Genomic DNA, 23,177 nt, shown 5'->3' with positions numbered 1-23,177 from the left:
TTACAGAAGGACAGACATGGTATTCCCTGAGATCCAAGGAGAACATGCCCTAAGGTGCAGGAGGATGGCTCAGACTGTTCCTTATGTCAGAATGCCTTCATCTCTCACCTTCGTTACCTGCCCGTCCTTTAAAACTTAGCCTAATTGGGGCAGCTAGGTAGCGCAGTGGATAAAGCACCAGCCCTGGATTCAGGAGGACCTGAGTTCAAATCCGGCCTCAGACACTTGACACTTACTAGCTGTGTGACCCTGGGCAAGTCACTTAACCCCCCATTGCCCTGCAAACCACGCCCCCAAAAAAACACACAAAAAAACTTAGCCTAATTGCCTGCTCCTCCATGATTTGTGCAGGCCTCCTTGTTCTTTGGGCAGATGATGGTTCCTTTACTTGGATTCAAAACTGGTGAAAAGACTGGTTAGAAAGAGGGGTTTTCATTGGTTTCATGGCACCCTGAAAGGAGATCTCCAAGGGGCAGTGCCCTTGGAGTAGGTGCAGACCAACATTTTTAGCAGTAACATGAATTAAGGTACAGAGGGCATGCTTGTTCCAGAAGACTCAAAACTAGGAGAAATAAGTAATGGGATCCAGGTCTAGGAAGACAGCAGCAGGTTGGAGTGTTGGGGGCTGAAACAAACAGGGTAGAATGTTCATACTTGAAGAGACTTGGTGAGAATTGGGGTTTGTCACTGGGTATTTGTCCCACTAGTAACTAATTTTTTATTTAAAATTTTATGGATATATTTTATTATTATATTGCCTTTATTTCTCTCTTTTAAAATTTTTTCAATCAACAAAAATCCCCCTTTCCCTCCCATCTATCAGCGGCTCCCCCACCCCTGCCACCTCCATTGAGGAAAAAAAAAAGACCAAAACTTCCATTACAGACATGCTTTGTCAAGCAAAATAAATTCCCTCATTATCCAAGTCCCCCGGATGTCTGTGTCTCAGTGTTCCCTCTGAATTCATCACCTCAGGGGCACAGTGGATAAAGCACCGGCCCTGGATTCAGGATGGACCTGAGTTCAAATCCAGTCTCAGACACTTGACACTTACTAGCTGTGTGACCCTGGGCAAGTCATTTAACCCTCATTGCCCCACAAAACCAAACAAACAAACCCCCACAAAAACAAACAAACAAACAATGAATCCATCACCTCTTGAGGGTGGGGTGGGGGGAGTGCAGCATGCATACTCATCATCTCCGGGACAATTGTAACAATCATAAAGAGTTCCTGTTGTAGTTTGCACAAGTTTCCTTTTCGTGATCCTGTGAGCTAGAACCTGGCTTTAGGGTCTCCACCCCTCCCCCAAAACCAAACCAGACTAGACTCCTCCTTCCTTCACACCTTCTTAGCCTGCTTCTCTAATTCCTGTGGTCAGAAAAGTCCCTGCTGGTGGCAATCGCTCTAGTGATAAGCTTCTCAGAGATGCTCCAGCCTGGTCTTAGTCTCTGTTGCTTAGTCCACTGCTAGCCAACTCAAATAGAAACGGCCCCGCAGTTGGTACGTAATGAAGCCTGTGGGCTACCTGTTGATCTAGAAAACCACATAGTAACATTACCATTTTATTAATTTTTTTTTTTGTTAAACATTTCTCAGTTACATTTAGTGTTGTGGGCTGCATGGGGCTGAGCTGCACACCTCTGGCTAAGTCTATACTTGAAGCTTCTTTAGCACTGATCTCACCTCAGACACTTACCAGCTGTGTGACCCTGGAAAAGTCACTAAACTCTAATTGCCTTAAACATCGGGGGCCATCTCCAGTTGTCCTGATGTATATCTTGCCACTGGACCCAGATGGCTCTGGAGGAAAGAGTGAGGTTGGTGACCTTGCAAAGCCCTCCCTCACTTACATCCAATTCGGTTCAAATTATCATTATCACCTCCCAATGTCATGGTCCTGGGGGCAGCTAGGTGGCGCTGTGGATAAAGAACCAGCCCTGGATTCAAGAGAACCTGAGTTCAAATTTGACCTCAGACACTTGACACTTACTAGCTGTGTGACCCTGGGCAAGTCACTTAACTCTCACTGCCCTTCCAAAACAACAACAACAACACACAAACCAAAAAAAACAATGTCATGGTCCTCTTGAGAACTAAGGACAAACAACAGCAGGGTAGGGTCTGCTGGAGCTCATACTGTGATTAGTTATTGAGGTTTCCTTCAAGTTCCAGCTAGAATCCCATCTTCCAAAGGAAGCCTTCCGCCTTCCCTCTCAATTCTAGTGCCGTCCCTCTCTTAATCATTTCCTGTTTATCCTGTGGATGGCTTGTTTCTACGTATTTGTCTGCTTATTGGCTCCTCCATTAGACTGAGAGCTCCTTGAGAAAAGGGACTGGGTTTTGCCTCTTTTTGTATTCCTAGCACTTACTTGGCACATAGTAGGTGCTTAATAAATGTCCACTGACTGCCTGCCCACCAAGATGAAGATTTGGAGGCATGCTATAGTGAAGGTGGCAGAGATAACATTTATGGGGGCCAAGGATAAATATTTTAAAATGTCTATTCTGAACTTAACAAACATTCAACAGAAGAGGCACTTACATATAAGTAATAAAACAAGGGGAAATGAGGTTTTATATGAAAGTACAGGTCTTTTCTTTGTAAGTCCATAATAAGATCAAGGGCATTGACAGTTTAGCATATACAGAGGGTATTAACCATAAGGGTGTAGGGAGGAATGCCCATGCCATGCACAATTAGACCAGAAAAGGAGATTCGGTACAGTAGGGGTGGATGGGAGAGGACACGACGGGGTAGTGTTTCCAGCTACCTGAAGGGCTAGGTTGAATCAGAGGGAAGGTCTATCTGATTCTAGTAAGCCAGACTGGGAGTAGATTTTACTCAGTAAAAGAAGTGGAAGGGAGGAGGCATTTATTAAGCACTATGTACCAGGTACTGTGCTAAGAACTTTGCAAATAGTATCACTGTTTGATCCTCACAACAAACCCTGGAAGTAGGAGCTATTATTATCATCCCCATTTTACAGATGAGGAAACTGAGGCCAACTCAGGTTAAATGACTCACCCAGGGTCATGCAGCTGTTAAGTGTCTGAGACTGGATTTGAACTCAGAGTATCCTGACTCCAAGCCCAGTGTTCTCTATTCACTGCACCATCCAACATAAGAAAAAACTTGCCATCTGAGGTGGAAAAATGCAGAATAGGTTACCCTGGGTAGTGAGTTCTCTGTCACTAGAGGTATTCAAGAGAAGGCTGGATTGGAGGGTTTGTGATTCAGGTATGGGTTGGATCACATCCCTCTTTAATTCCCTTCCAGCACTGAGATTAGAGATAGGCAGCATAACACAGTGAATAAATGTTGATCTACTTAGCATTTGGGTTTGAATCCAGCTTATGACCCCTACCCTTTAGCCTCTCTAAACTGGTCTCTTCATCAGTAGAAGAGAGGTAGCACTTACCTCACAGGTTGGTCATGAAGATTAAATGAGACAATGCATGGGAAAGCGCTGTGTAGATGTTAACTGTTGTTAACATTCTTCCTGTCCCCCCTATCTTGAAAGCGTTGTGGGATCCTTTTTCAAGATGTTTCTGAGAAAAGGAGATACCAAAAGAAGGGAGAAAGCAACAGAAGTAATTATGACTCAGAAAAGGTGATGGAGAAGATATGAGAAACTATGATCCCCTGTTCCTATTTTTGTGAATTCCTTATGAGAATGGTCTACATACCTTTGGAGGGTAGCCATGATGAAAATCCCAGAAGGGAAACAGGCATGATATTCCACAACTGACTACTTCTTTATAATCGCACGGTGGCCAGAATGAGTAGAGAATATAAGAACTCTGTGAAGAGCCCTCAGACAGGTGTAGGAAGCTAAGCTCGCTTTGCCAAATACCCTTAACCACATACACTGTGGGCAGGGACTCCCACCCTGTGCAGAGGTAGCTTGGTTTCCCAGAGCATGAGCCAAGGGTGTGTGTTGGGGCTTTTCACCTGCACCATGGGAATGGTGGCCCTCCATGGCCAGGTGGACCAGCGGATAAGCTGTGGTTCACCTCTGCCTGGCCTCCCCTGGGGCAACGCCCCTCTTTTCTCTCTGAGCCCGGCAATGCCCAAATTCAACTCCAGCTGTCAGTGACCTTGCTTCATTCATGCAAAGCAGTCAGAGCCAGGTTAAAGCTGGTCCAAGCAGGAAAGGATTCTGTGAGAAGCTCCTCCGATTAGGAGGCCCGAGGGGCTTGGAGGAGCAGCTGCTGCCTTGAGGCTTTTTAGTTTAATAAAATCATAGTCTCTGAAAGTGGTCAAACTGGAGTGTGAAGATCTCTGCCCTGGGGTTCGGGAGACCTTGGCTCAAGGTTCTAGATCTGCCTCTGCCTCACTGTGAATACTACCCTTTCCTCAGTAAAATCAGGCATTTAGGCCCAGTAAGTTCTAAGGCCCCTTCTAGCTCAGACATTCTATATTGTCCAAGGTCCTTTCCAGCTCTATCATCCTCTGTTCTAGAGTGCTTTCCAGTTCTCACATACTGTGTTCTACTGTCCCTCCCAGATTTGACATTTTATGTTCTAAGGGCCCTTGCATCTCTGACATTCTGTGTTCTGAGGGCCCTCCCGGCTCTGGCATTCTGTGTTGTAAGGTCCCCTTCAGCTCTGATAGTTTGTGTTCTAAGGGCCCTCCCAGCTCTGACATTCTGTGTTGTGAGGTCCTCTCAGCTCTGATAGTTTGTGTTCTAAGGGCTCTTCCAGCTCTGGCATTCTATAATTTTATACTTTTGTGAGGTAGATTTATATCCTGATCCATAGCAGGAAGAAGGTGGAGAGCGAGCTATCATTCCCTTTGGGTTGGCTTTGAGTTCCCAGGGTTCTTCTTCTTCCCCCACTCCCTGCCCCCTTCCTCCCAGGCCTCTGGCTGACCCATGGGGCTCCCATGAAGGAAGCTGGACAGAGGTGGAGAGGTGGTGACCACAGCCTGGCTCCCCTTCCTCAGACCCTCCCTGGAATGGCTGGGAGCCCAGGGAGCTGGCACTGCGTAACTTGCCCGAAGCCTGAGCTGCCCCTAGCCTCCCAGCCCAGACAATGGCTCCTCAGTCTCCCTTCCCTTGGGCCAGACCCCAGGACTCCTTCACCCCATCCCAGGGCTTTATCTGCCCCAGCCTATCTGGTTTCTTTTCCCAGGGAACACAATCCCCTCCTTTATTTATCTAAAGACTTTGCAGCCTGAAAAACAACTTTTTTCCTCTTCTGCTTTAAAAAAAAAAACAAAACGTGACGGCTGCAGCGGTGTCTCCAGCTTCACCTGGGTAGACAGAGATGGGATCGGAGACAGGCTTCAAGGGCAGTTAGTTAGGCACAGCGGGGCTGGGAAGTGCATGCATTGGGTTTTCTGTCTGCTCTGGATTCAAATTATGGGTGTCTCCAGCCCCATGTCCTTGGGCAAGTAATTTAGCCTCTCTGGGCCTCAGTTTCTTGCTCTGTGAAATGAGGGGATTAGATTAGATCCTGTCTCTCATATGGTACCTTCCAGCTTCAAGTCACCAGCTCTCCTATGACACCAGAGGGTCCTTTTGCCAAGACTTTTGTCAGGCCCCTATTTTGTCCTCTTGGTTGGCGAAGATATAAAATTTGGAAATCCCTGCCTTCCTGGAGGCAGGTTAGAACACAGGGACACCTATAGCCCCTCACTATTACATAACAGAATTAATGAGACATAAGCAAAATCCTCAGTGAGATATGATGGGAGGTGGCTTTCATTGGGATGAATCTAGGGAGACTTCTTGGAGGAAGCAATATTGCAGCTTTAAAGACTGGTAGACATTCAACAGGCAGATGGGACGATATTCCAGGCATAGGGAATATTGTGATCAAAGGCACATAGTCCTTTTACTTACTTACAAAACTCCCTTTGGGCTCCTTTTCTGATTCCCCTTGACTTCCTTTTAAATATCGCTTCCCTGCTTGGTGGAAAGAATAATGAATTGGGAGCTCGGGTGTGTACATGGATGGGTTGCTCCTTGCTCCCCTCACTTTCCTCATCTGTGAAAGGAAGTGCTTAGATTAGATGCTTTCCTAGACAATCTGAATATAAGATTAGGGATAATCCTTATGGCTTCAGATGTTTCTCAGTCTCAATCTTTCTTTTGTAGACTGAGTTACAGTTTTGTTGTTGTTTTTTTTAGTGAGGCAATTGGGGTTAAGTGACTTGCCTAGGGTCACACAGCTAGTAAGTGTTAAGTGTCTGAGGCCGGATTTGAACTCAGGTCCTCCTGACTCCAGGGTCGGTGCTCTATCCACTGCGTCACCTAGCTGCCCCTTGAGTTACAGTTTATAAGCACTTTGTATCCATGGCCTCTCTCATTTCTCAAAACACCCCATGAGTGAGAGAGGGAAGAGCAGTGACTATGATCCCCATTTTTCAGAAGGGGAAGCTAAGGCCTGCCCAGTCACTTAGGGTCAGCTGGGGAAACTCACCCTGCGGTTCGATGAAAAGAGCCCTGATCTGGGAGGCATAGAATCATAGACATGGAGCCATGGAGCCCTCGGAGGCCCTTTAGTTCTGCTCATCTTCCCCTGCCCCCAACTCTACCTCTTTTCTCTCTCTCTCTCTTGCTCTCACTCTCGCTCACGCATACACACACACACACACACACACACACACACACACACACACACACACACTATAAAGGTAAAACCTGAGGACCAAAAAGTTAAATAACTCAAAGGATAATAAATTTTGGAGCTGGAAGAAACATTAGATTCCTTCCAATCCAATCACCTCATTTTACAGATGAGGAAACTGAGACAAACTTATTTAAGTGACTCTCCCAGGGTCACACGACTAGTAAGTGTCTGAGGCCAGATCTGAACTCAGGAAGATGAGTCTTCTGACTCCAGGCCTGGCACGCTATCCACTGCTCCACCTAGCTGCCCTAGGGTAGGGGAGATAACAATGAATAAAACAAAGATCCTTTGCTCTTAAGGTGTGTATGATCTATTAATAATTGATCATCAGTGTTGTGCTTTATTCTTTACAAAAACGTTCATGTACATATTCTTATCCGAACTTCCTAATCCTCCTATGAAGTGGGTATTTATTATCCCCACTTTACAGATCAGGAAATTGAGGCCCCAACAACTTAAGTGATTTGCCCAGGGTGTCCTCCAGCCAGGAGGTATCAAAGCTGGAACTTGAATTCCATGATTCTCAATCCAATGTTCTTTCTTTAATTATACCACAGGAAAAGGATAAGCCAGATACACACAGGAAACTCTTACCCACAAGCCAATGTGTGAGTAATTGCCAAATGAGGGGTGTACACACAGAGTCAGGAGGGGGAAAGAGGGCCCTGAGGGTTGGGGCAGTCAGCAGAGGCTTGCTTCTGAAAGGCAGTTCTAGAGGAGGCATGCATAGGGGTTATCCATCCCCATCCTAGGGGATGGATTCGAGGCTAGGAAGGAGGGATCTAGACAGAAGCTGGGAAGCAGGAACCAGCTTGGCATGTTTCCCAGAGGATAGTGAACAGACCATTGGAAATCAAATTTTTTATAAATGCAATACTTTTTTAATGGCCCTCAGAGAATTTATTATTTTGCAGAGCCCTTCAGGGAATCTTTCTATAAAGCAGAGGACTTCCTCTGGAATATTTTTATTTTGGCATGGATTTTTCTTTCCTTTTTTTTTTTGAAAAATATTTAATTTTTTCCCACTTACATGTAAAAACAATTTTTAGCATTCATTTTTTTAAATTGTGAGTTCCAAATTCTCTTCTTCCTTTTCTCCTTTCCCCTCCTTCCTCCCTGACGTGGTAGGCAATTTGATATAGGTTATACATGTGTAATCATACATAACATTTCCATGTTAGTCATGTTGTGAAAGAAAAAAAACCAGACAAAAAACCCCCATGAAAACAATAAAGTGAAAACTACCATGCTGCAATCTGCATTCACATTCCATCAGTTCTTTCTCTGGAGGTGGATAGCATTTTTTGTTCTAAATCCTTCCGAATGTCTTGGATCATTGTATTGATCAGAATAGCTAGATCGTTCACAATTGATCTTCATACTGTATCGATGTTACTGTGTATGACAGTCTCCTGGTTCTGCTCATTTCATTTTGTATCAGTTCATGTAAGTCTTTCCAGGTTTTTTAAAATATCATCCTGCTCATCATTTTTTATAGGATGATAATATTCCACTACAATCTTATTTTCAATTATTCCCTAATTGATGGGCATCCCCTTGATTTCCAATTCTTTGCCGCAAAAAAAACCTGCTATAAATATTTTTGTACAAATAAGTCTTTTTCCCTTTAATTTTTTAAAAAAATTTTATATCTCTTTGGGATTGAGACATAGTAGTGGTATTGTTGGGTCAAACAGTGTGCACAGTTTGATAGCCCTTTGGGCATAATATAGATTCTTCTATCTTAGGCCCCCAACAATGAGTCACTTCCCCTCTCCAGGCCTTGGTTTCCTCTTTTTTTTTTTTTTTTTAGTGAGGCAATTGGGGTTAAGTGACTTGCCCAGGGTCACACAGCTAGTAAGTGTCAAGGGTCTGAGGCCGGATTTGAACTCAGGTACTCCTGACTCCAGGGCTGGTGCTCTATCTACTGCGCCACCTAGCTGCCCCTGGTTTCCTCTTTTGTAAAATGAGAGTTGGACAAGACAATCCCTTCTAGCTCTGATGTTTATGTTCTAACATCCTCACTTCTATTTTCTCTTTTTTCTTTCTTTCGTTTTTTTGGGTTTTTTTTGCGGGGCAATGGGGGCCAAGTGACTTGCCCAGGGTCACACAGCTAGTGTCAAGTGTCTGAGGCCAGATTTGAACTCAGGTCCTCCTGAATCCAGGGCCAGTGCTTTATCCTAGCTGCTCCCTTCTTTTTTTATTAAACATTTTTATCCTAAACTTAATGAGCCCCAAATAAAAAGAACATGTCCATCCACATCACAGAACAGGAGAGGGTTATGTGGGAAACTGGGGATATCCATTTCATGTGAGTTTTTAACCCTCTGTGTTCTAATGTTCTCTTGGGTAAGGACTCTTAGCTTTCAAAGTTGGTCTTCTCAGGTCTCTTCCCCATCTAATATCCTGTGCTTGAAGGGCCATCTCAGTACTGAAATTCTAGTATTAAAGTGGGCTGGGTCTGTGCTCTCTCTTACTCAGTGAGGCAGCTGCCTCAGGGATGGGGCTACTGAGGTGTGTGTGGGGGGGGGGGGCTGGGGGGTGTCCCTTGGAGCCGTCTGTCCTAGATGCCTTCATGCTTCTATACACAGACACAGGAAAAGCAGTTTCCTCTGCAGAAATCACTCCCACCTTCCCCAGTCTTGAGCCGGGGTCTGTGGGTAGGGAGGAAGGAACAGCCTCAAACCTTGTGGTCTTGGGCAGAGCTGGAGGAAAAGGAAGAACAGAACCCATAACAGAATGCCTCTCTGTGCCTGGGAGGAAGCATGTAAGTGGTGACTGTAGCACCTCATATTGACAAAGGGCTTTGCTTCATGGATCCCCAAGCCCTTGGGTTGGGCACATCTTATGAATGACAAGATCAGTGGCCTGGCCATTGGTTTGAAGCTTCCTGTTTCCTTCTCTTTGGGATATTCTGTGTAGGGAGTAGAAGATGGTGGGAGAAAAAAGGACTATGTGCCGTGGGAAGAGCAGGAAGCCAGAGCTCTGGGTTCTAGAACTGGCTCTGCCAATTACTTCACTATGTGATTCTTGGATAGCCCCCTTTCCCTCTCTGGATCTGATTTTTCTAGACTTGTAAATTAAGAGGGGGCAGCTAGATGGCACAGTGGATAGAGCACCAGCCCTGGAGTCAGGAGTACCTGAGTTCAAATCCGGCCTCAGACACTTAACATTTACTAGCTGTGTGACCCTGGGCAAGTCACTTAACCCCAATTGCCTCACTAAAAAAAAAAAAAATTAAGAGAATAGAGGGTCTCTGGGGTTACTTCCAGCTCTGACATTCAATGTTCTGGGGGCAATTTTTTGCTTAAAAGTATATGTTTTAACATTGCTTCGATCGCTGACATTCTGTGTGCTGAAGTCCCATCCAACTCCATCGTTCTGTGTTCTAACTTCTGCAAGACCAGGCATTTTTATTCTGTGAGTGACCCTCCAAGAACTGCCCAGCTCACCTCAGGTGACTCCAGCAGCTGAAAATGAGCTTCTTCCTCCCTTCTTTGCCTCCAGCCCATATCAACATCGTTGTCTCTTCCTCTCTTTGTGTGGGTCTCTTTTCCTTTTCTGTCATTGTTTCCTTTTCCGCCCTCCTTCCTTCCCTCCCCCAAGTCTCTTCTTAGAATACCAGCAGGGGGCTTTGCCAGGCTTCCAGAGGAAGAGAAACAGAAAGAAAGGCAAGAGGGGAGGGAGAGGAGGTAAAAAGGAAAGAGAAGGAAGGAATGAAGGGAGGAGAGAAGGAAGCCAGTCAGTCTAGAAGCATTTGCTAAGTAGGTGCTAAGTACCAGGTCCTGTGCTAGATAGTGAGGATGCAAAAAGAGAATTAAATCCTCCTCCTCTCAGGGAGCTTTCCGTACTAACACCTATTAACAAAATATGCATACGTGACTGCAGACAGACTAAATGCAAAAAATAGGTACTAGGAAGAGAAGAGGGGGAGGGAGAAGGAGCGAGATGGGAATGGAGAGGGGAAAAGAGACAAAGAACAGAAAATGGGAAGAGGGAAGGAGAGAAAGGGAGGAGGAAGAAGAGAGGGTAGAAGAATGAAGCAAGGAGGAAGAGAGGGGAGAAGAGAAAGAAAGGAGATCAAGAGATGAGAGGAAAAGGAAAGAAAATGGGAAGAGGGAGAAAGAGGAGAGGGAAGAAGAAAGAGAAGAATAAGAGAGGAGAGAGAAAGGAGAGAAAGATGAAAGAAGAACAGAAAAAGGGAAGATGAAGAAGAGAGAAGAGGGAAGAAGAAAGGAGTAGGAGAGGAAAGATGAGGAAAGGACAGAAAAAGAGAAGATGGAGAAAGGGGGAGGAGGAAAGAGAAGGAGAAAGAGGAGTAAGAGGAGAGGAGAGAAAGAAGAAGAAAGAGAAAATGGGAAGAGAGGGAAGAAGAAAAATGGGAGGAAGAATAAAGAGGATAAAAAGAGAGGGGATGGGGCAGCTAGGTGGCACAGTGGATAAAGCACCGGCCCTGGATTCAGGAGGACCTGAGTTCAAATGCGGCCTCAGACACTTAACACTTACTAGCTGTGTGACCCTGGGCAAGTCACTTAACCCCCATTGCCCCTCAAAAAAAAATATTATTCATAACCTCTATCTCAAATTTAGCATTCCCTTCAGTCTTTTTTTCTTTTGCATGGCAACAGGGTTAAGTGACTTGCCCAGCACTTAGGACAGTGCCTGGTGCACACGTAAGTATTTAATCAATGCTTAACGACTGACTGACTGGGCTATGTTCTAAGGCCCCCCTCAGCTTTGAAATTTTGTGTTAATAATACATTGATAATTAGAGGGATCAAGATATTCCCTCCAGGGGCAGCTAGGTGGCACAGTGGATAAAGCACCGTCCCTGGATTCAGGAGTACCTGAGTTCAAATCCGGCCTCAGAAACTTAACACTTACTAGCTGTGTGACCCTGGGCAAGTCACTTAACCCCAATTGCCTCACTAAAAAAAAAAAAAAATTAAAAAAAAAAAAGATATTCCCTCCAGCAGTGTAACTCCCACTACACCTCTGTGCCTTCTCAGTCTGTTCATGTGCTCCCACAGATCTTCCACAGACATTCTGGATAAGGTGCTGGAGGCTTTCCTTGGGGTTGTTTTGTGTGTCCTGGGTACCCATTCAGTGTTCAAGCTGTCCCCATCCTCCCCGTCCTGAATATTTCCTCCATATCCTTTTAGCATCTACTGAAGGTCATCCCTGGAAATACCTTACTTGCTGTACTCACCATGTACCTCTCCACTGACCTCTAGGTCATGCACAATTTAGAGTGTTTGTCAGGAGGATATTGGTGTCCATCAGGAGGAATTTTCATGCTAGGCAGCAGCCACTGGGGTTATTCAAAATGGCACTGTGGGTGTTCCAAATTCTGTCTGACCCACTGACCCTCTGAAATGGATGTCTTTGATATATGTGCCCATGGATGGACTGATTCAATGAATTGGCCATTCTCCTTCATGATAGGGTCCAGACAATAGGCATTTTTTCATCCATTTAGGTCTTTCTTTTTCTTTCTCCTCCCAACCCCTCTATTTTTCCTTTCCTTCCTTCCTTCCTCCACATTCTTTCACTCTATTCTTTCCCTCTATTCCTTCCTTCCTTCTCTCCCTCCCTCCTTCCCTCCTTCCTTCCTGATGAGGCTTCATACTATAATAGAAAGAGCACTAGATTAAGAATCAAAGACCCTGGGTTTAAATCCACTTTGAGCTTGTAAAATTAATAGCTAACATTTATATAGCACTTTAAAGTTTGTCAGGCACTTTACAAATGTTATCTCATATGATCCTAACAGTCACCCTAGGGAGTAGGTGCTATTATTATCCCTATTTTACTTATGAGGAAACTGAGACAAATGGGTTAAGTGATTCGTCCAAGGTCACATAGCTAGTTAGTGTCTGAGGCAGGATTTGAATGCAGATCTTCCATTTGCATAGAGCTCACTGTACTACTTAACTGCTTTTGGTATTCTCTCTGTCACTTAATACCTTGGGCAAGTCATTTAACCTTTCAGTCTCAGTTTCCTCATCTGTAAAATGAGGTTTTTGGACTAGGTGACCTTCTAGTTTTCTGAATCTGTGATTCCCTGATCCTCTTTCAGGTAGTCACTGATCTCATTGAGGCAGTCCGTAATCTTCTGTGGCTTGAGACGCCTAACACAGTCTGCAAACAGAAGCTGATGAAGAATCTTCCTAATTGTAGCGAGTTCCTTTTTCCTTCTGGACTCTCTTGGGATGTCCCCTAGGACACTGGCAGATGCCTTGGGTGGGCAAACATCTCCTTGTTTTATGTCTCCCTCGTTATTCGTAACTGGGCTGCTGAACAGAGTGATCTTGGTGGTTTCATCCACCCAGTGACCCTACCTGACTTTAACGTACGCCTTCCTAGTGGGAAGTAGGAAAGAGAACACTGCAGACTGTGTTCTGTTTGCTAAGCTTTTCTGTAATCAGCCAGCAATAAACACAGTGCGATCTCGGATTTTCTGCACCTTTCGGTCAGTCCTGTGCCTGGAGTGGTGGCTGATAGGGAAGGCCATTTACCAAACCCTTGCTTGGCTTTCTCAGGTTTTGATCAGGGGCTACCCTCCAGGTGTATATAGGTCATTCTCACAAAGATGAGAGAGTAGGCATCGAGACGGAAGTGATTGCTGCCCTCTCAGTCACCTCTTTTAGGCTGTAAAGTCTTCCCGTGCTTTTTTCCCATCCTTCCCTTAGGGATCTTGCAAAATGATCCCTTAATGCTTTCAAGATATGAGACTGCTAAGGATGCTGTGAATAGCCAGTAGTTACAAGGGAGGTTCTCATCTAAGGCAGAGGTTCTAAACTTGGGGTCCCACAACTTGTTTCTTCAATATTTTGTCAATCATGTTTCGGTATAATTGGTTTCCTTTATAATCCTATGTATTTGATTTTATGCATTTAAAAACATTTTTCTGAGAAAGGACACCTGGGTTTTATCAAGTCTGACAGAGGGGATCATGACACACAAAAAGTTAACCTCAGATTTTAGGGGAAGTTTGCCATAGAGCCATAGGGCTTAGAGTTAGGATGACCTGTTTCACATATCCTGTGTGACCCTGGGGAGGTCACTGAACCTCCCTCACCCTTATTTTCCTCACTGTATAAAATGAGAGCGTTGGACCTGATGACTTCAAAGGTCTTTTCCCGTTTAAAATCTAGTAGTCTAAGATTCTAAAATAGAAAACAGCAATAAAATATTTGTTTAAAGTAAAACAGTTGGGGGCAGCTAGGTGGCGCAGTGGATAGAGCACCAGCCCTGGATTCAGGAGTGCCTGAGTTCAAATCCGGCCTCAGACACTTGACACTTACTAGCTGTGTGACCTTGGGCAAGTCATTTAACCCCCATTGCCCTGAAAAAAAAAAGAAATAAAGTAAAACAGTTATTCCTTCCACATCTCAGGGGTTAGGGGCGCAGCACCCCCTTGATCTGGAAAATCTGTATAAAAGTTTTTGGCCCTGCCTTCATACCAGAGAAGAAGTCTGAATTATTATGGTATTAAAAGATAAAATAGGGGCAGCTAGGTGGCACAGTGGATAGAGCACCGGCCCTGGAATCAGGAGTACCTGAGTTCAAATCTGGCCTCAGACACATAACATTTACTAGCTGTGTGACCCTGGGCAAGTCACTTAACCCCAATTGCCTCACTTAAAAAAAAAGATAAAATAGGTTGATACTACACATGTATTTTATGCATTTCTGAATTTCTAAACTTTTTCTGTGTTGTCTGCTAGCCTTTGTGTGTTGTCTTCTGCTTCCACAAAACTCCCCCAAATTCCCATTTAATTTCTTTTGCCAACCCATGATATATGGAGACCTCGATGAGGAAAGCTGCAGTGTGTAAGGGATAACTATACTAGCTAACATTTATATAGAACTTTAAGGTTTACAGAGGATGCTATATATCTATATGCTAACTCATCTGTCACAGTGCATAGCACACAGTCGGGGACCAATAAATGCCAGTTGACTGACTAATTGATCCTTGCAACTCCACCATGAGCTAGTTACTACAGGGCTTTTTTATTCTCATTTTACTGATGAGGAAAGTACCTCCTCAAACTTAATTGCTGCCTGATGGCAGAGAACTGATCGGCTGTGAGTGCATGAGGTATAACACATTTTCAGAGCTAGCCTGTTGTTTTATTTTGCTTCATTTTATTTGTTACAAAGAAGAGTTCTTTTGAGGTCAGGGGAGATGACAGTGATGAAAAAAGAGCCTTAATTGAATGTTTAACAAGGACAAAGAGACAAGTAGGAAGGCTCAGAAAGATTGTCACTTTTCCATGTCTCATAGCTAATGTGTCAGAAGGATGATTACAACCTCGGGCTCCCATTCCAAATCAAGTGTTCATATTGTGCTGCCTCTAAGGGTCTCTTCCAACTCTGACATTCTCTTCTTTTTTTTTTTAAGGTCCCTTCCAGCTTTTAAAATTCGAGGTTCTAAAGTTCACCCCAGCCCTAACATCCTGTGGTAGATTAAACAATAGGAAAAGATTATAGCAGATTTTTTTTAACCTACTGGTTTCTTCTGTCATCAAAGACAGAATAGCCTTGGACCAAGTGGTTCTTGGGAGAAAGGACCTTTTTCTTGGAGTGCACAAATAACTTTCGGCCTTTTAAATGATCTCCAATAATCCAAGCTAGATAATCCAAGGATCTCTCTTATTTGGGTCGGGTCACATAGCATTGTTGTTTTTATTTTTTTGTTTGTTTGTTTAAGCTCCAAATTTATCCTAAATTCTGTCGGAGCTGGAAGAGACTTTGGAGGTCAGATATCTGTCTGGTCTAACCCCATGGCTTGATTTATGAGTCTCCTCTGCAGCGTCTCCCCACAGGTGACTCCCCAGTGTTTGCTTAGCCTCTAGTTAAGCAGACTGGTTATGGGGTTAAGTCCCTAGAACCTCTTGTTATGGGCAACTCACTCCCTTGTGAGGCAGCTGGTTCCGTTGCTAGGCAGCACCGATGGCTTGGAAATTCTGACCATTGCCCTCATTTCCAGAGTAAGGGACGAAGCCCAGGACGTGGGAGTTCCTGAATCCCTAGCACTTGGAACAACTGCAGGGATAGCCCCCTTTGCCAGAATGTATGCAGGGTGGAAGGGGATAGTTTTGGGCTCATACCGGAAATAGGCTGTGAGTGTATCTGTCTTTGGACAACTCTTAGGTTCCTGATTGAGTTCGGTCTCCATGTAAGAAAATTGCTGCTCAGAGAGGAAAGGAATTGCTGGGTAGTGTTTTAAGTCAGATCTAAAACTATAGAACCTGGGTTTCCTAACTCTGAGCTCAGTACTTTCTCCTCTTTTACCTCACCTTCTCTGAGAGTGGGGCTTCTCTGGCATCCTTTGGGGAACCAGGAAATGCCTTGCTCCTTTTAAAAAAAACGCAGTCCTGTGAAGGGGCCTGGATATTGCATCTGTTGCATGTTGTTGTTCATTTCACCTGTAAGCATCCAGTTTTTCCCCCTACATCTCCCAGAGATAAGGGACTAGGGGCTAGATCTCCTTCTTGAGACTGGAGAATTCCTAAAGGTAGGGGGCTGGTTTTCTCCCTAGATCCAAAAAATAATAAGCTTTAGATAATACTTTGCCTCTTCATCCCCTTGTGGTCTTGGCCTTCATTTTCCTCATCTCCAAAATTAAAGGGTCAGGCTAAATGACCTTTTACGTTCCTTCCACTTCCAAATCTTCCACCCCATGATCTAGTCTAACAATCACTTTATAGAAATCCCATAGAGGTGAAGCAATGTATTTGTCTAGGATGACGTAGCTAGTAAGAAGCGAGGCTGGGCTTTGAAACCATTTCCCCTCATTTCAAAGCCATTGCCTTTTCTTCTCTCTTGCCATGCCTCTAGGGCTGGACGAAGTGGTTCCCTAAGGAGACCGAGTGTCTTCTTTCTTCTTTAAACTGCTGTAAGCCAGGATGGTCTTCAATAATATCATTCATCAACCGGTAGCGCGCTTCCCTGTGTTTCAAGCTGATGGGGAGTCTGAGGCGAGGGGAAAACACTGTTCATAGACCTGAGGCCAGACCTGGTGCTGAGGTTTTGGATAGATGAGGCAGTTAATCAGGAAGCATTTAAGTGCCTCTATACGTTAGGTGCTGGAGAATGCAAAGGCAAAAAATAAAAGTCCCTGCCCTCCTTGGCTGAAGCTTCTTTATAGATGAAGCCTTTCTTTCACTGTGATACCAAATGTAGGGCACCTCTCACTTCCATTAATAGTTACTATGGGACAGCAATGTCTCTATCAGGCTTTGACAGCTGTGGGAGGAAAGGGAGCCTGGCTTGATTATTCTTTTTCCCTGGGTGACGAGAGGCCCAGATGCTGGCTTTTGCCCTGAAAATTCAACTCCTGGAGGTAGGAGCAAGAAACAAGAGATTTCTTTGTCAGGAGGCAGGGAGGGGGGGAAATAATAACAGTGAGAACTTGAGTTTTTCTAGAGCTTTAAAGTTTACACAGTTTTTCCCCAAAACAGCTTTGGGAGGTGAATGATATAAGTCTCCCCATTTTATTTTTATTTTATTTTTTGCAGGGCAATGAGGGTTAAGTGAATTGCCCAGGGTCACACAGCTAGTTAAGTGTCAAGTGTCTGAGGCTGGATTTGAACTTGGGTCCTCCTGAATCCAAGACCAGTGCTTTATCTACTGCGCCACCTAGCTGCCCTAAGTCTCCCCATTTTAGAGAAGAAGGAATTGAAACTGAAATTAAGAGACTTGCCAGTGGTCACATCAATGATGTGTTAGAGCTGAAAGAGACCTGAGAGGTCATCCAGTCCAATCCAGTGAGTTGAGGGATGGGAAGTGAGCAACCAGACTGGATTCTTCCAGAAGGAATGATTTCTGCTTAATCAGCTGAGAAGGGATTGGAGCACCAAACCTATACAAAGGCACAGAGAGACAGGGAGTTTGTTACACCTGAGCTCCTACAAAGATGGAAGATGGAGAGGGAGATGCAGTGGGATGAATTGTATCTTTGTAAACAAGGGAGACAGTCGGTTCATGCATGTGTGTGTGTGTGTATGTGTGTGTGTGTGTGTGTGTGTATAGGGTGGGGGGAGTGGCAGGGAGGGATGCAACAGCAAACTGGCTGTGGAGTCGTAGATTCAAATCCAGCCGATGATACTTACCCATGTGACCCTGGGCCAATTATTTAACCTATCTGGGCCTCAGTTTCCTCTATAAAATGAGGGAATTGGACTTGGTATCCCCTGAGGTTCCTTCAGTCCAGCCATAAACCTAGGGTCCTATGATTCAGCCGGACAAAACTGAAGTCATGGGAACATGGAAAATTTTAAATTAAACCAAAATAGCATGTTGTGCTGTGAGATTACAAGCACTTTCCCACTCATGATCTCATTGACTCTCCAGGACCCGGACAAAAATTATTATCCCCATTTCACAAACCTTTTCTAGAGAGGTTAAATGATTGACTCTCACAGTAGAGGAATTGACACTCAAACACTCCCTCTCCTTTGTCCTGACTCCCAAATTCAGTGATTCTAATGTTCAGCCTTCTTAGCACATTAGAATTGGAAGGCATCTTCGAGCATAGAATGTCAGTCAGTCAGCCAGTAAAGTATTTATTAATCAAATATGAGAGAAAAGAGAAACTTCAGAACAGAGAATCATCCAAACACTAACATCTGCCATTTGTATCATCAACAAGCATTTAGCACCTACTGTGTACCAGGAACTGAGACTATGAAGGCAGAAACTCAGCCCCAGCACTCCAGGAGCTCATGATCTAAAGAAAGAAATGACATGCCAACAGCTATGTGCAAACAAGCTATAGACGGGACAAGTTGGAGATGATGTCATCAGGAGTTATCGAGGGGATCAGGAAAGGCTTCCCATAGAAAGTGAGATTTTGGCTAGGACTTACAGGAAATCAGGGAAGCCGGTAGGTAGAGATGAGGGAGAGAGCCAGTGAAAGCACGTGCAGGAGAGGGAGGCTCTTGCTCTAAGAACAGCAAGGAGAACAGTGTCACTGGGTCACTGTGGATATGTATGGGAGGTATAAGAAGATTGGAAGAATGGGAAGGCATCAAGTGGTGAAGGACTTTTAAAATTATTATTATTATTATTATTATTATTATTTTGCGGGGCAATGAGAGTTAAGTGACTTGCACAGGGTCACACAGCTAGTAAGTGTCAAGTGTCTGAGGCCAGATTTGAACTCAGGTCCTCCTAAATCCAGGGCTGGTGCTTTATCCACTGTGCCACCTAGCTGCTCCCCCTTGCCTCTTTTTGTGTCCCTCCTCATAAACCCAGTCCCTTCAGACTTCAGATGATAAACCCATCTGGGGACAGAAATGTGTGTTCTCCAAGGGGATCCTGGAGAGGCCAGTGGTTACTCCAGGATTGGAAGGCCAGCCTCAGTAGGCAGTGGACTCCCCCACTTTGGAGAGCTGCACACAGAGGCTGGATGACCACCCTCTGGCTATGTTGTAATGGAGATGCCTTCTTGGAATATGGATTGCCCTAGATATCTAAAGGGTCTGTTTCACCTCTGATGGTCAGTAAAAGGGGATAAGGTGAATATTTCATAGTCACAGTATCTCACAATTTAAAGGACTTCAGAGGCCACTTAGACCAACCTGCTTTTTAGTGCCTTCTGCTTGAAGACCCTCAGTGCGGAGGCTGCCTCTTGTACCCATCATCCCAAGGAAAGCTGTGTCGTTTAAAAAGTTCAAGAGACATAATTTTAACATTTCATCAATAATGCCAGCATTTTTATTAATAAAAGGATGGTTATTTAACTGTCTCTTAGACCAAAGACCCCTCATGGTGGTAGGCTCACAGTTTATATGCCCTTGGCAGAATAGGTCTTCCTGAGTGTAGCAATCAACTCTGGTTAACAATTAATGAGAACATGAATATCACAATGAGAGGTGGCTATATTACAGTAAGGGTCTTGGAGTACAGGACTTGGATCACTCAAATCTTGGTCAAAGAGATTTATCAATGTCCATCATATCACTTGTCGGACAAAAGGGAGGATCCATGTTTCCCCAGACCTGTCTGAGCAAACACAATGAGCAGGAACATGTACCCATTAGCCCAAACTTAGAATTTCTTTTTCTGTCTTTGGTTAGATCTCAGTCATCCTGGCCTTGTAAGTCTTTTAGAAAGATTTCTCACACTGGTTGATTTCTGGATGAGTAAGTAGAAAGGGAGAAAAACCTTGGTCTCAATACAATAATTAGTTAATAATACAAGAGAGAAATCGTTATTTCTCGCAATTGCATTCTGACTGAAGCTGTCTGGAAGCGTTCCCTTACGCCAGACCTTGCCTCTCTGCAAACCTTTACTTTCTTGCCTTTAGCTCTGGGGTTCTCAGCTTAGGGTCTATGAGCTTTTTATTTCAATGCAGTTGGTGCATTTTAATCCTCTTTATGGGTCTAAAATCCTTATTCTGAGAAGGCATCTGTAGGCTTCATCAGGCTGACTGCCAAAGAGACACACGGCCCACAACCCCTGTTCGGATGTAGGGAATGAGAATATACCCTGACCGTCAGACAAGCTTCTCCTAATAATTCACATGGTGCTTTAAGGTTTACAGAGGACTTTGCTCAGCTCCAAGCCATCCTTCAAGGCCCTGCTCAGATGTCACCTGCTCCATCAAGAGAACACATGTTCTGGGGTCAGAGGACTCTCTTGTTATATGAGGTTTTTAAGTGGAGGCTGAATGATGAGGTCTTGGGGGTGTTACTAAAGGGAGTCTTGTGTGGGTGTGGGGTTGGATTAAACAACCTCTGGGGTACCTTCAAGCCTTGAGATTCTGCTGTTTTGTGATTTCCTGGTGCAGAGTGGCAGCTTTCTCCATTGCCCCGGATTTGCAGCATCCCGGAGGCTGCAGCTGGGGTGGTACCACCAACCACGGCCCCAGAGGCTCCTCGTAGTGATGGGTGGGCAGCCTGTGTGTGGTTCTGACAGAGATGTGGAAAGCCCTTTCATCTCAAGCATTGTTCCTCCAGCCCCTGGTCTCTGATTCATTCAGCATGCTGTTTGAGAACAAAAGCCCACAAGATTTGAAGAGGAGAATGCGCAGGGTGTGGTGAGAAAGAGGCTGCCTGCGGCTGCATCTTCTCTGTATTACTGGGCTTCTGTTCAGCCAGAGCCATCAGATGACCTCCGAAGGCATCTCCTCCTCACCGGTCTTCTGCACTCTCGGCTCCTGCCACCCATGAGAGCAATCCCATCTGCCAAAGGTCAGATCCCCCCTGACACGTTCACCGGCCATGTAACCCTGAGTAGACCATTGGACCTCTCCCAGGCTCAGTTCACTCATCTTTTTGTTTTTGTTTTTATTTTGTTTGGGGTGGGGGTGGGGGGGCAATGGGGGTTAAGTGACTTGCCCAGGGTCACACAATTAGTAAGTTCACTCATCTTTAAAAATGAGGATAATAGGGGCAGCTAGGTGGCGCAGTGGATAGAGCACCGGCCCTAGAGTCAGGAGTACCTGAGTTCAAATCCGGCCTCAGACATTTAACACTTACTAGCTATGTGCCCCTGGACAAGTCACTTAACCCCAATTGCCTCACAAAAAAACCCCAAAAAAACCCGAGGATAATAATACCACCTACCTCACAGAGTCCTGAGCATCAAATAAGATCATTTCAGATACTTTATACACTTTAAAGCACCATGTAAATACTGGCACTATTATTATGTGCACGACCATTGTTATTATCCTTCTGCTTGAACACCTCTTATGTTGGGGAGCTCATTCATATATGAGGCAGCCACCTTATTATAGGATAGCTTTAATAACTGGGAAATTAATATGAAGATGAAATCTGTTTCCCTGTCACTGCCCTTCATTGTTCCCAGTTCTGCCCCCTGGGGTTTAAGAAGCCTCATTTTCTTCAACAGGGCCTCAGATGGTACAGTTTCTAGGCCCTTCTCCTATGTCCATTGGAGCAAAACTGAATGTACTCTATCCCCAGACTTCCCCAGCACACAGTAGGTCCTTAGTGCTTGTTTCTTGCTTGAATCAATACTTACCCTCTCTACCTTCTGGGATTATGTAAGGAAAATTCTTTCAAGATCTTTATACACTGTACCAATATGAGAGATCATTCTAATTTCCTCCATCTACTTCTCCCTCCTAAGGACCTAGAGTAGGGCTCCTAGTATTCTAGGATTTAGAGGAAGAAAGGTCCCAGAAATGATCCAATCCAATCCCCTCCTTTTTTACAGGTGAGGATGTCAGAGCCCAGAGGAAGTGACTTGCCCAAGGTCACACAGTCAGATACTAGCACAGGCCAGAATCAATCCTGTCCTCTGCTTCCAAACCAGGAACATTTGTTGAGCCGACTAAAATGGTGGCAAGAAGCTGGCAAGCTATTATGAGTGAAGGACTCTGCCCGCCTGGGGCGAGAGGAAGTATTGGGGAAATCCCCAACCTGAGGCTCAGTTCCTAGCAGGGCTCAGGATGTTGGCTAGTGCTCTGATATTTCAAAACAAAACAAAACAAAAAAGTTTCATGCTGTTCCTTTGTTTAAAAAAAATGTTATTTTCCATTCAATAGACTTCACTCTTGGCCAAAAAAAAAAAGTATGGTGAAACAAAGTCCATCAGCACTTGTTCATGTCTTTTAAAAAGTATTCCTCAGGGGCAGCTAGGTGGCAAAGTGAATAAAGTACCAGCCCTGGATTCAGGAGGACCTGAGTTCAAATCCAGCCTCAGGCACTTGACATTTACTAGCTGTGTGACCCTAGGCAAGTCACTTAACACTCATTGTCCCACCCAGAAAAGGAAAAAGTATACCTTACTTAGCACCTGTAGCCCACCACCTCTGTGCCAAGAGCTGGCACTGACACTTCCCTATCAGGGCCCTGAAATCATGATTCATCCTGGTATGGATCCGAATTCTGCAGTGTCTGTGTCCTTTTCCTTTATGTCACTGTGGTCAGGGTATAAAGTATTCCCTGTTTCTGCATCAGCTGAGATAAATCTACACTTTGAATTCTTCCTATTCATCACTTCTCCTGGTGAGCAGTACTATTCCACTACATTAATAACCATAATTTGTCCAGTCTCCCAATCAATAGGCACCAGCTTTACTTCCAGTTCTTTGCTATTTCAAGAAGTGATGCTATAAATACACATTTAGAATACATTTGCAGCCTTTCCCTCTTGTTTTTGACTTTCTTAGCTATGGAGACCAGATAGTGGTATCACTGCCTCCCCCAAAGGACATGATAGTTCAGTGTATTGGGGAGGGAGGGAGACTTAATTCCCAATTGTTTTCCAAACAGGTTGGACCAGTTCCCTTCTCCACCATCATGCCTGTTTACTTCTTTTCCTCTCTTCTCATCTTTGCCAATCTGATGAGTTTGAGCTGAAACCTAAGCCTCCTTTCAATTGGTGCTTATTTTATTATTAGTGACTTGGAGCATTCTTTCCTGTGGTTGTTGATAGCTTCCATTTCTCATTTCGAAAACTGCCAATTTGTACTGTTTTGACCACTTATCTATTAGAGAATGACTCTTGTTCTTATCAAGAGTCAATCTTTTTCTTATAGGGGATTCTAAGTG

General features: G+C 44.5%; 1 protein-coding gene across 10 annotated transcripts in view; it reads left to right on the top strand.

The window, feature by feature from the left end:
* The window catches only part of GDPD5 (glycerophosphodiester phosphodiesterase domain containing 5), a 181,352-nt gene that overhangs the window by 75,989 nt on the left and 82,186 nt on the right, over positions 1-23,177 (top strand). The window lies entirely within an intron of this gene.

The sequence above is a fragment of the Dromiciops gliroides genome, chromosome 3 (assembly GCF_019393635.1).
Source record: "Dromiciops gliroides isolate mDroGli1 chromosome 3, mDroGli1.pri, whole genome shotgun sequence".
NCBI classification, from domain to species: Eukaryota; Metazoa; Chordata; class Mammalia; order Microbiotheria; family Microbiotheriidae; genus Dromiciops; species Dromiciops gliroides.
Note: the sequence above shows the minus strand (reverse complement) of the source record. Positions and strands in the feature narration are given on the sequence as shown.